This window comes from Coturnix japonica, chromosome 9 (assembly GCF_054131305.1).
Source record: "Coturnix japonica strain WE chromosome 9, WE-NBRP24, whole genome shotgun sequence".
Taxonomy (NCBI): Eukaryota; Metazoa; Chordata; class Aves; order Galliformes; family Phasianidae; genus Coturnix; species Coturnix japonica.
In genome coordinates this window covers 3,643,298-3,654,816 of record NC_140671.1, presented here as the reverse complement: position 1 = coordinate 3,654,816, position 11,519 = coordinate 3,643,298, and positions in this window count along the sequence as shown.

Below are 11,519 nucleotides of genomic sequence, written 5' to 3'. Positions count from 1 at the left end.
ACCCCGCACTGCCCACCAGCCCCATCTTCTGCTTCAGCTCCTCCACGAAGGCACACAACCCTCCGAAATCACATCGCCGGGAGATAAAGGCACATGGACCCGCGGCACAAGAAGAAAAAAAATCACAGCTCACCTCAGTCCTGGATGCTCGGCCGGCCGAGACAAAAGGAGCTCACAAAGCTGCAACTCCCTCCGCTGCCACCGTCCCGCAGCCGTCGCATGCAGCTCTTGCTGGAACCTTCTGCACCGCAGGGTGAGGGGACACACGTGCAGTCGGCCGGCGCTGCTGGGGGCTCATTCACTCTGCCATTGGTACCGCACAGCTGCGGGGGATGGACGCTGATGATGCCCCGAGGCACTCACGGGGCGCTGCTTTCTCACCTGTGGCACTTGGGAATGTGCTGAAATAGAGCTGTGCTCCTGCTGTAGCCCAGTGACCTGCTGTGCTGATCAGCAGCTTCTCCAGCAGCATTCATCTTGTCCAAAGCAGTTGTATTTCCACTACATCTGGTGTCTATTTAATAAAAGCTTTTTTCCCCCCCTTCCCCTCCAGAGGCATAGGAGTGGTTATTTTTGTTTTTTTTTTTAGCTCATCTCCAGCTTCATCTTAATACAGAAGAAGTGCTCATCTCCATTTGACTGTGCCAGGATGTGCTCTGTGTTTGGGTCTGTAGAATGCAGATGGAGTTTGTTTGAAACCCAGCCTTGCTGCCTTCTGGGATCTGCTAAGCAAACAGAGCAGCAAGCTTCAAGCAGCAGTTCTGTGCCACCAGCAACTCCAACACTGCTGGGTTTCCATGAGGAGTTTGAGGTGCTTGTGGGTATTGTGGGTCGTATCTTCCCCCATTTCCAGCAGTTAAACCCTCCTGAAATACATCAGAAAAGCACCAGATACCTTTCCAATGGCACTACCACAAGGAGCAATTGCTCTAGATGCCATGGGAAGCCATTCCTTTCCCTGTGTCAGGAAAATGATGTATGTGACAGAGTAGACAGGACACCATCCTACACCCACCCAGGATCCCCAATATGTTGGTATGTCCCAGCTTTTGTCTGGGAGCTGCAGGTTCTGCTGAGTTCTCTCAGCTGTGCAGGCATAACAGGTGGTCTGATCACACTTGTTCTATTCAGATGTGGCAACTGTGCAGTTTTCTCCTCTATTCTCTTGGCTTGAGAGAGTTGTAAAGAAAATGCTGTCCTTTCTTCTTCACCACAGACTGCCTTCTTGATGGCCAGATTTTACCAGGTCAGAGGATGTGGGACATGGAACTCCATTTTATGTAAGAATCGATAATTGCTAGGTATATATTCCATTTTTACTTGAAGAAAATGATCTCATTATATCTGTTTTTTATTCTCTGTGATTTTCAAGAGTCAGTAAATGGGAAGGTTTCCAAGTGAGTAACTGCATTCTTGATGAACCTGATCTCTTTTTACATAATCCCATAAAAGACATCCTTCCTCATATTAGTTGGTTAGCACTGTGTAATATACAGTGTTCCATCATTAGCTAGCCTAAATGGACATTCATTGGATGAGCATTATGATGTTTAAATTTCTCCTCCAAAATAATACATTAGAGATTATTGCTGTAGTTTTTGCTCCAAGGCACTACTGCTTGTAATCAAAATCTCATTAAAAGGAATTCATATATTCCGTAGCCCAAAGGATCTCAATTTCATTCCTTCTCCTGTCCCTTTGCCTCCCATGCACTGATTTATATGGGTGTTTTACCTAAGGAAAGTCTGTCCAATTTGGCTCTTTTAAGAGAGAGTGTCAAAGGTATAAACAGCATTAGACACCAAGCTGTTTATGTATGCTGAAGAGCTCTGATAAAACCTACTTCTCTCTCTTTGCCAATTTAAGCCAAACATTTAAAGTAATGAGAACTTCTTTTGCAGAAGCTGCTCTGATGTGTGATGAAGAAAACCTTTGACATCATAATCTACCTGACCAGAAGAAAACATGACTTTAGGCAGATACCTTGAAACTCACTTCTTTATCTTTTGTTTTTTGCCTCTCCTCTCTGACTAGATTTATTTCTAAATTTATTTTATAACTGGTTTATTTTGAAATGACTTGGTGATTACTGGAACCAAATCCTATCTGTATGACACATCAAATCTTCTAGATTTTATATGGAGGAGTATTTGCCTGTCACAATAGAGGAAAAAATAGAGGGCAGTTTATAGTAACCGCAGCTATTAACCTAATTTTTACTTAAGCATTGAGCTTATAGGAGAACATCTGTTTTTGTTGGTTTTTTTAGAGGAAGACAAACAGTTCTGATATGCAGGAGATGCTCCTGAAAACCTCTAAACTAGTTCGTAGATTTTTTTTTCTGTATTTCAGAAAGGTTACAAATTCTACTTCTGGAGTCTGCAGTTGCAGAATGTGCCCAAGTACTGGGTTCTTCAGGTAACATTCTTCCACATGTCTATACCAGCGTGAGATAGCTCACCCCATGCAGCCTGCATTACCTGCATCTTGGCACCTTACGGCAGATGAAATGATGAGCGAGTCTCATAGAGCACATGATATATACTGTCAGTCTAAATAGGCGGGGTGTGCTAAAGGATATTGTTGCCTTGGTATGATCTATGAGTAGATGAAGGGAAATTCCTATACCTCTTCATGTTGAGAGCAGAATCCCAGATGGAGTCTTGAGGATGACAAATTTGAAGTTTAAGTGCAGAGCTGAATCCAAAGATCCAGTCCCTTGTTTTATTCACACCTATCCACTTTAATTGGCATAGTTCTTTAAATATTTTAATCCACATTCTTTTAATCCACATTATTAATTAACACAGGCTGCCTTTCTGAATTGTTTCTGCTTCTGGCAGACTTTGCGTCCAGGAGATCTTCCTTCAGACAGTCATAACATACAGCCCAATTTACATGTGGTTAAAATAAAAGAATTCTAGTAAGTTCTTTGCTTCAATTTTGAATTCTCTAAACTATTTTGGTACCCAAACCCAGCAGGTTTAGCACGCTGAGGCTCCCTGGGAACCCCTCTTAGGTCATTTTACAGATTGATTGCCTCAAATACGATGTTGACAGTAGATCTATTACGCTTCTTTCTTGGTCTCCTCATTTTTCTGCTTTTTGGCTTCACAGTGGCAAGATGGAGACGGAAGAGTTTGATAGAGCAGCATTTACAAGGAGAGAGAATGGATATGTTTTTGAACTGCTACAGCAGCACAGAAAATATTGACCTCAATTTGAAGTCAATTTGGAATCCTGAAATATTTTTAAGGTGAATGTGATGCTTGAGAACTGATGGAGAATTTGAAATAGTTGCCTGTTATACGTAGGTTTTGGCCTCTTTGATCTTCTCTCCTGTATGCACAGAATGCAGGAATGCTGTTTGTTTCCCAAACCCAGGCTGACAATTCAGATTGCCCAGTTCATTTCCTTGTATGGAAAAAAACTTCATAGATTCCCATTCCTCATCTGTGAGCTGCAAATTTTCTTTGCACTTTCTCAGGTAGCGAAACACCATTTAATGACCTTCCCAAATGCTAGAAGTAATTCATCACTAATTGTTTTTAGAAATAGGTTTTCCAAGGTATCAGTTTAAAATAAGCTTGTTTACTGATGCTCGCTCATCCGTATAATTCACATCTTGCAGCTAAAATCCTTTTTTTCTTTAATATAATGAGTTTTAGAAAGTCCTCTATAGGTTTACCAAATGTTCAGAGTAAATACTAGTGAGGTATATTGGAGTATTTATAAACAATTTGTCCACTTCATATTTAACATAGGGACTTGTAGCTAAAGGAGAATATAACCCACCATTGAGGAAGAGCTATTCAAAAGCAGCCTTATTTGTGGTCCTTCAGAGCAATGACTTTTGCTTTTCTTATACCTGCATGCCTACAGTCTAAATATGAAGTGCCTGGAGTCCCTGGATATAACATAATTCAATGGAAAACTTTGTTATTATTCAGGATTTGAAGCTGATCTTTGGATAGATCACAGAAAGTACTTACTGAAGATAGAAACCCAGAAAATCAAGGGGCCCATTAATACTTTGCAGATGGAGCAATGCATTGACTTTCACTTTGGTACCTCATACAATGACAGCAGACGCAGCTGTTCTAATCCCTGTATATATGTTATACCAGGTCACTCTCTGCATGTCTTGCCATTATCCTTAATTGTTTTTTCACTTTGCAACTGAGAATGGGGACAGAAATCCGGTTAATTGTGAAGTTTGTTATGTGTCAATTTGTATGACATTTGTTGTCTGTGCCATGTTATGAATAAAACTTTAGACTTTCACATATTTTCTTATCCTTCACTCATGTCAGAAATGCCAGATTCTTGAGCAGTGCAATCAGAGAGAAAATAATTGAAATGTCCTTTCCTGAATCAATCTTGTCTCTGCTGACATGGTAAGACGTCCCAAAACCCCAAAGATGAAAAACTGCTTACTATTCACAATAGTAAATTAATAACAATACAAATACCTGAGCCAAATCCTACAGGTGTTGCTCAAATCTGATGTCCATCATCTCCATTAGAAACTATTCAGCTAATACCAAAGGCTGTATTCTTCACAAGCTATTCCCTATGATAATGGGGTATACATAATGGATCTGTAATACTAGAACAGAATGAAACTCACCCATGGGCACAGCGTTTGCACAATAAAACAAACCAGTGAAGTCCAGTTCAGTGCCTTAGAGGAAGGTGAATGTGGTGCATCTTTACCAGTGGGATTTTGAAACGTGTTTCAAGCTGGCCTAATTAGCCTCACATTAAAGTCACTAGTATCCCATTAAAGTCGCTGGTAAGGTTCATCAATTCACTTTGAACAGACTCAGGTTGAAAGCTGTGCATTTTTGAAAATCCCTTGCCAAGACAACTTAACCACAATCAGACAGATATTTCTATATCTAGTTGTAGCGTGCAGAGGACCTGACCAAGATCAAACTCTCACTGGCCACAAGACAAACAACAGACAACTATGATTTGATGAGTTTTCTGCCTAAACATACAAGGGCAGTAGAAAAGGTGTTATTAATATCCCAGTTTTTCAAATGGCAGCTGAAGGCAGCAATGTGTCTAAAGTACCCGTTCCTGTGCTTCAGAAACACAACAGATTTTCCCTTCCAGGACTGTTCTCTCAAGATATAAGAGGCACTTGTGAACAAAGGCTGTTACGGTACAAATATCTCAAGGCTTATTATTGCTTCCATTAAAGACAGTGGAATCCAGGGAGAGCAGGAGTTAGCACAAAACAGTAAAAACAACAGACGGTTGCAGAACAGGGACACAAAAAAACAAGTGAGGAATAGCACAGCTACAACTGCTAGCTCCCTCCAGCAACTTGCCAGCCAGGCTTCATATCTTTTGTTGTGGTGGTTTTGGTTTTGCTTTTTTTTTGTTGTTGTTTTTTTGTTTTTAATTCATTTTGATTTTCTTGATACCACAAGCCAAGTAAGGTTAATGACAAACAATGCATGAGGAGCCCCTGTGTACACAAAAAAGTGCAATGAATTGAACCACTTGTTCTCTGCTTATTCAGCTAAAGAATAATTAGATATGGAAGTGCTGTATAAGTTCTTCAGTAGATTTTCATTTATTTTTATGAAAGAGGAAGGATGCAAACCTTCACTGCATTGGAATTATCTTAGCAAGAGGCAACACTTGTTGGCCTATCACATTTCCTCCCCACCTTCCCCCTGCTTTGCTGTCTTGGAAGATATTAAATTGCAAAGTTCTCATAAGAAGCTTGTAGCACTTGTCAATAAATGTTTCACACCATTACAGCTGCTCAAAAGTTGGCAAAATGCAGAATATTCAGAATTTCATGGCAGAAATGGCTAAGACTTTCTGGTAACCTGAAGCTACCTAAGGTATTAAAATCCTGCATTTGTGGGCTAATTTTCCAATTCTCACCAGGAATTAAAAGCAGCTCTAGCTACTAGATAATAAAAGCCCTGAGCAAAGGAGCAATAACTGTAAGTGCTATGTGTTTCCATACTTAGTTCAAACAGAGAGAACCAATTAGGATCTGAAAGCTCTTGCAGAACTCACCAACATCCCAGCAAGTGCACTGTGCTCTTACAGAGGGCCTGAGGTCTAACTTACAGTGTTCCATTTGACCTCAGTCAAATCATTTCTCATTTTCCTACTGGAAAAATTGGGGGGAAAAAATGTGGTCGCTGATGTGCCTGCAATACATTTATCAGTCAGTGCATTAAGCTGCAGTACCAGATCTTTTCTTGCATAAAACAGATTAAGAAATCAAAGTTGTATGGCTTTTATACATTTTCAGATCTACAAATGAAAGGAACAGTGTGTACTTTACTGTCATGGGACAAGGCTGACCTTGAACACAAGAAAGAAAATGTGCCAGTGATGTGCCAGAGATGATTAATGGCAAAGAAAGGGGAGATCTTTCCAAACGGCATTAGTGATCAGGTAGGGGAAAACTGTGAATAAGAGTTGAAATGCACCAGTGCCCAGGCCAAGACCGCACACAACAGATCCATCCCTCCCAAAGCTACGTACTTCTTCCTCTGCAGCTCATCCATCAAGCCTTAAAAAGACTTCCACAGAGAATTTTTTCCAGGTTGTGATTTGATAAGTGTAGCCAAATAAGATAACAAGCTAAGGCACTGTACTCTCAGTTCAGATGGAGTACACACAGGGAGGAAAACAGACACATTTTTGCTTAAACAAACAAACAAACAAATAAATAAGACATCTGAAAGAAATGTGAGAGTTTAATAGGGATCCTCTTTAGATGCTATTGGCATCCCATCTCTGGTGTGATGATGAGCTTATGAAAACCCTTCACTTCCAAATGCTTTTCCATGTCCAGGACAATGAGAAATGGTCACAAGAGGGTTGTTTCAAAGCTGCCTTTGTAGTGGCTGAACAAGCTAGAAGAAGATACTATGATCACTGAAACTAAGGGAAAGTGGAAGAACAGAGATTTGGATTCAGCAATTCAACTCTTGTCAGTGACACACACCTCAGAGCTGTTCATAAGCAGCAGATTAACAGTCCTATCTTCTAGACTGGATGTTGTAAATCACTAACTCAAGAAAAGAAAGCAATGCAAAAGTCAGCAGATATCAAGTCTGGCAAAAATAAGTATTGATGTGTTGCTTTTAGGTTTGTTTCCTTTCCACTTCCATTTCACATGCCTGTGAAACGCATTGGTGAAGACTCTACTCAACCTCTTTAGCTTTCTTTCTACACTGAACCCATCACCTTGTTGCCAAGTTTGCAGCTGTTCCCATCCAAACTATAAACCTGAGAAGTTCTCAAACCTTGCAATAAAATATCACAATTCCAAACAAATCACAACAAATCTTCTTGCAATAGAAAGGGGGTCATCTATTTCTTCTCTTTCTTGGAAAGTGGCACCCTCAGGTCTCACGAGTGCATGGGATTTTTCCAGTCAATGGACTTATCTGCACTATAAACCTATTGTCCCAATGTCCTCTCCGTGCTAACGCAAATATATTTAAGTTTGCTCTGAATATCTGCAAAAACTGATTTTTGGGTAATAAAGAGAACTAATGTGAGAAATTTTTTGGCTGCATTAAAGAACATGAATCCCCTCTGTATTTCCCTGAACTGCTAACAACCATTAAACTTGTTCCTCCATGTATTGTTTTTGCCAGTCTGTGTTTTCAATCTTGTTCTTCTTGTTGCTAGAGGGATTTCAAGCTGTGCCATGTAACACAGAAAAGTAAATTGAAATTAGCATTATCAAAACCTTTAATTAAAGAAGAATTCATTTTTTTCTTAATGAAAAATTAAGGGGAAAAAACCCACGCTTGACAAAAGAAAATTCATTGTCACATTTTTAAGTCAAAGTTAATTATGAATTATGGATAATTTGTAAGAAAGCAATACAAAAGTACCCACCGGGCCTGCATCCAAAGTAAAAATGAATTTATGACAAAGTTGATATTGACCTATTATTTATAAAGTCTGTTAAATTCATCTTAGACTGGGCTTCTAGTGGACGATGATTTATTAAACAAAGTAATATAAAATGTAATGAAATAGATTAAGTCTCTTTTTGAAATATTGTTATCCATTAGATCTGCTCAATTCAAGTCTGTTTAAACATGAAATACCACTTTAGCAGATACGCCAGCTCCTATGTAAATGTGGGACTGCTGATGCTTTAGTCTGCTGTGTTGAAAAATCTTGGTCTCAAAAGTAGATGGCAATAATTATTTTATTTATTTGGGGGCTTTAAATAAGTCAGATATCTCAACAATTGCAAATCATTTTTGTCTCTGAAGAGAAGAATGGCTTTATCTGATTTAGATGCAGACCGGTTCCTCCCTGGTTATTAGTGATATCGATGGTGCTGCTCTGAGTTAAGCAGTATTCCCAAGACTCCTTGCGTGTTCACCAGGGCTTTGCCTACACTGTAGTGGCAATGGTAGCTGCAGCAGGGGAGATGCTTTATTTGGCAACGTGAGAAAGCAGTGACAGTGAAGATGCATCAATTAGCAAAAACTTCACTGACACATATTTGCTGGTGGGTATGTACTTGTAGGTGTCCCCTGCAGCATTTCTGCATTGTACAGTGGGGTATGATGCAATCAGCACTAGTCTAATGCTAAGAAAAGCCAGCAAGACTACAAGTTGAAGAGCAGCAATGAGTTGGCTGGCATCAAGTTGTGTCTGTGCAGTGCTGGCAGTGGGCTGCCAAGTTAGGGCAAACAAAGCTAAACTGGTTCCAGCTTGAATTTAGTGTGTGGTTACCTATACTAAGGAATCTGTGGCCTGTAATATATATTTGCTTTTGGCAATGTTTGTATCTAAACAGCATCTCTCTTTGGCCGCTGAATATTATACTGCCTTTTTCTTTTGGTTATCTTGCCCACATTAAGTAGGTTTTGGCTCTGGATGCATTCACGAGGGAGAGGAGCCAATGGAGCTACTCAGTAGCTAAATATTTGGGGAAACTGCTGATGTCTGTTAACTTTGAAGGCAGCCAGGTGTGCAGGACACAGCCAGGAACCCACCTTAAAGCTGAGGGATGAACAGAAGCATGTGAGCAACCCCAGTGAAAGCAAAGGATCCTTCATGGCACTCAGGTAATCTCCCGCCAAGTGTAAGGTTTCTCTTCACTGCTGAGCTGTGCACATATGTTTTATAGTATAAGCTCCCATGCATTTCCTGCCCACTGTTGTCTGGACCAGGGCTCTAACGTTTTGCTACAAGCACCAGGATTCATTTCTTGAAATAAATCTGGCATACAGGGCCTGAATGGTTTATAACCTTTCTTCCCTCTATGTTCCAACAACATTAATTCTGTTGTAATGCCTCCTATAAATATATCATTTGAATAGTAATGTTTTATCAGTTTTATTTTCCAGAATAATCCGTTCTCTTATCTCACTTTTACTTTTCAGTCTTTGAACGTTTCCAAGCGTTAGTATTTGTGCACAATGCAAAGTCTCATTGCCACAGGAAAAGCAGTTTCTCTCTTAAAAAAAAGAAAGCATTCATAATTAAAACTCTCACGTTAGTGGCAGTTTTTAAATCTGACACAACATTCTTATAATCTAGTTAATATCTCAAAAGGTTTTTCTGCATTGCAGCCTGGGAATTATGCAGATTAAGGCAAGAAAAAAATCTTTGCCTCAATGTTGTTTAATCATAAAGCTATGACTGAAGAATTATTATTGTTTTTATTACAGGAAAACTACATTACAGGTTTGTTGTTTTTTTTGCCAAGAGCAGGTGATAGCTTAGTACATTATGCACTGTAAGAATTCTCCCTATACTGCAGCTTGCTTTCACAGACAGAAAGATATAATAACAGATTCACTGCCACTGCAAATATACCTGGCCTTAGTCCAAAGCTAGTGCTCATTTTAATAGAAAGATTCCATAATGGGCCTGGGAACAGGCTCTTTATAGATATAATTGACTGCCTTACTCCCCTCACTTTTTTTTCATGCCACTTGACATCTTATGCTGCAAGATCCTGTATGTACAGACAGGTTTTACACACCACACATTCAGCCTTGGCTGGAAGAGCTAGATGTTGCTGGAGACTAGATAGCAAAGACACAGTTGTTGCTTTAGAATGACTGAAGTTTTTGTTTTGTGTCTCTCTGATTCATTACTGATTTCTCATTCCTATAGTGAGATGAGATTTGCTGGGTACCCTCAGTGCAGGGGCAGATACAAAGTGCATCACTGAACTAATCCATATATTTCATTTACTTGCTTTGGCAGAGCAAATGGGCAGATCAGAATGGCCACAGAAATGTACTTGGAATAAAATTACACAATTGAATGACACAAAGGTCTTGTAGCTCAAACATCCATTCAAACATCCATGCATCTCCGTCACACCATCACCCAAAGGAAGGAGAGAAGTATTGAGACTTGGCCCTGCTTTTCAGGGTAGAAGAAAAGCAGAAGATACACAGCCCTTTATTCAGAATTCCTTGAACTGCTAGGGGAAAGATATGGAATAAATACCCAAAATAGGGCATGACCTAAAGACGCACAGTATTTAAAGGGGAGAGTTGTGCATTCCTGATGCACTGGCTACAGCTAGCTTGAGCTTTTCTCTGAGTGAAAGTAAATCGTGATACAAACGCCTAAGCTGTGAAGATGCCTAGAACTGAATTCCTTTAGCCCAATGATTTATGGCATTGTTTCTTCCCCTGGCCAACCGGCCAGCAGTTGCTTCTTTAAGCTACTGCTTTTACTGCATCATGGAGAGTCTATTATTGCTCCGGTCTCTTACTCATTTTCACTCCACTCTTTGTTTTAGAGGAGGGCTGGGCAGGGTTCATTACACCAAGACTTACATATCACAGTATTCCTACAATGTCTGCCATTATTGGTTGTATTTGGTCTTGTAAATGGTTTCTCCACACATGCCCAGGTGGCCTAAAACATATTCAGTTAATTCCCTGAATTACATTTTATGTGATACACAGATCCAGACAATTTGTTCCACTAGGAATCTTTCCCACTTCTGTGCTGAAGAGCTGCCACTGCAAAGCTTAGAAAAGTCATATAGAACTGCCTTAGTCCCCTGCGGTAAAATATTTGGGATGTGAGGCCTTGTGTTACCAGCTGATCAGTTATGTCTATAGCTGCAAAACTGATCTCAGACTTGATGTTTCCCTTCACAAGAAATGAGTCACTGTGAGTGAAAGAGCAAAAGTATGATCAGTGCAAGAGAGGAACAAAGTGCACAGCTTGTGTGTGTGTAAGTAAGTGCTTGTAGCTGTAAAGGACTGCAGCTGAGAGGTGTGAAATGTAAAGAGATGGCAGACAAAGCCATAGATGCTCACCCAAACGCCACAGTGATGGAAATGAGATTGTCCATAGAAAAGGACTGACCTCTGGGCTCAGGCCTGGGCTGTAGCTAACTCCTGCTTCATTTAAGTAGGTTGCCTAACTCCATTTAGCATCATCCCATAAAACCAACTTTCATAACTCAAAACCAAAGCGAAATTTGTCTGAGTCATTTCAGTAAGGGTTTCTCTTGTGGCTTCAGGAGT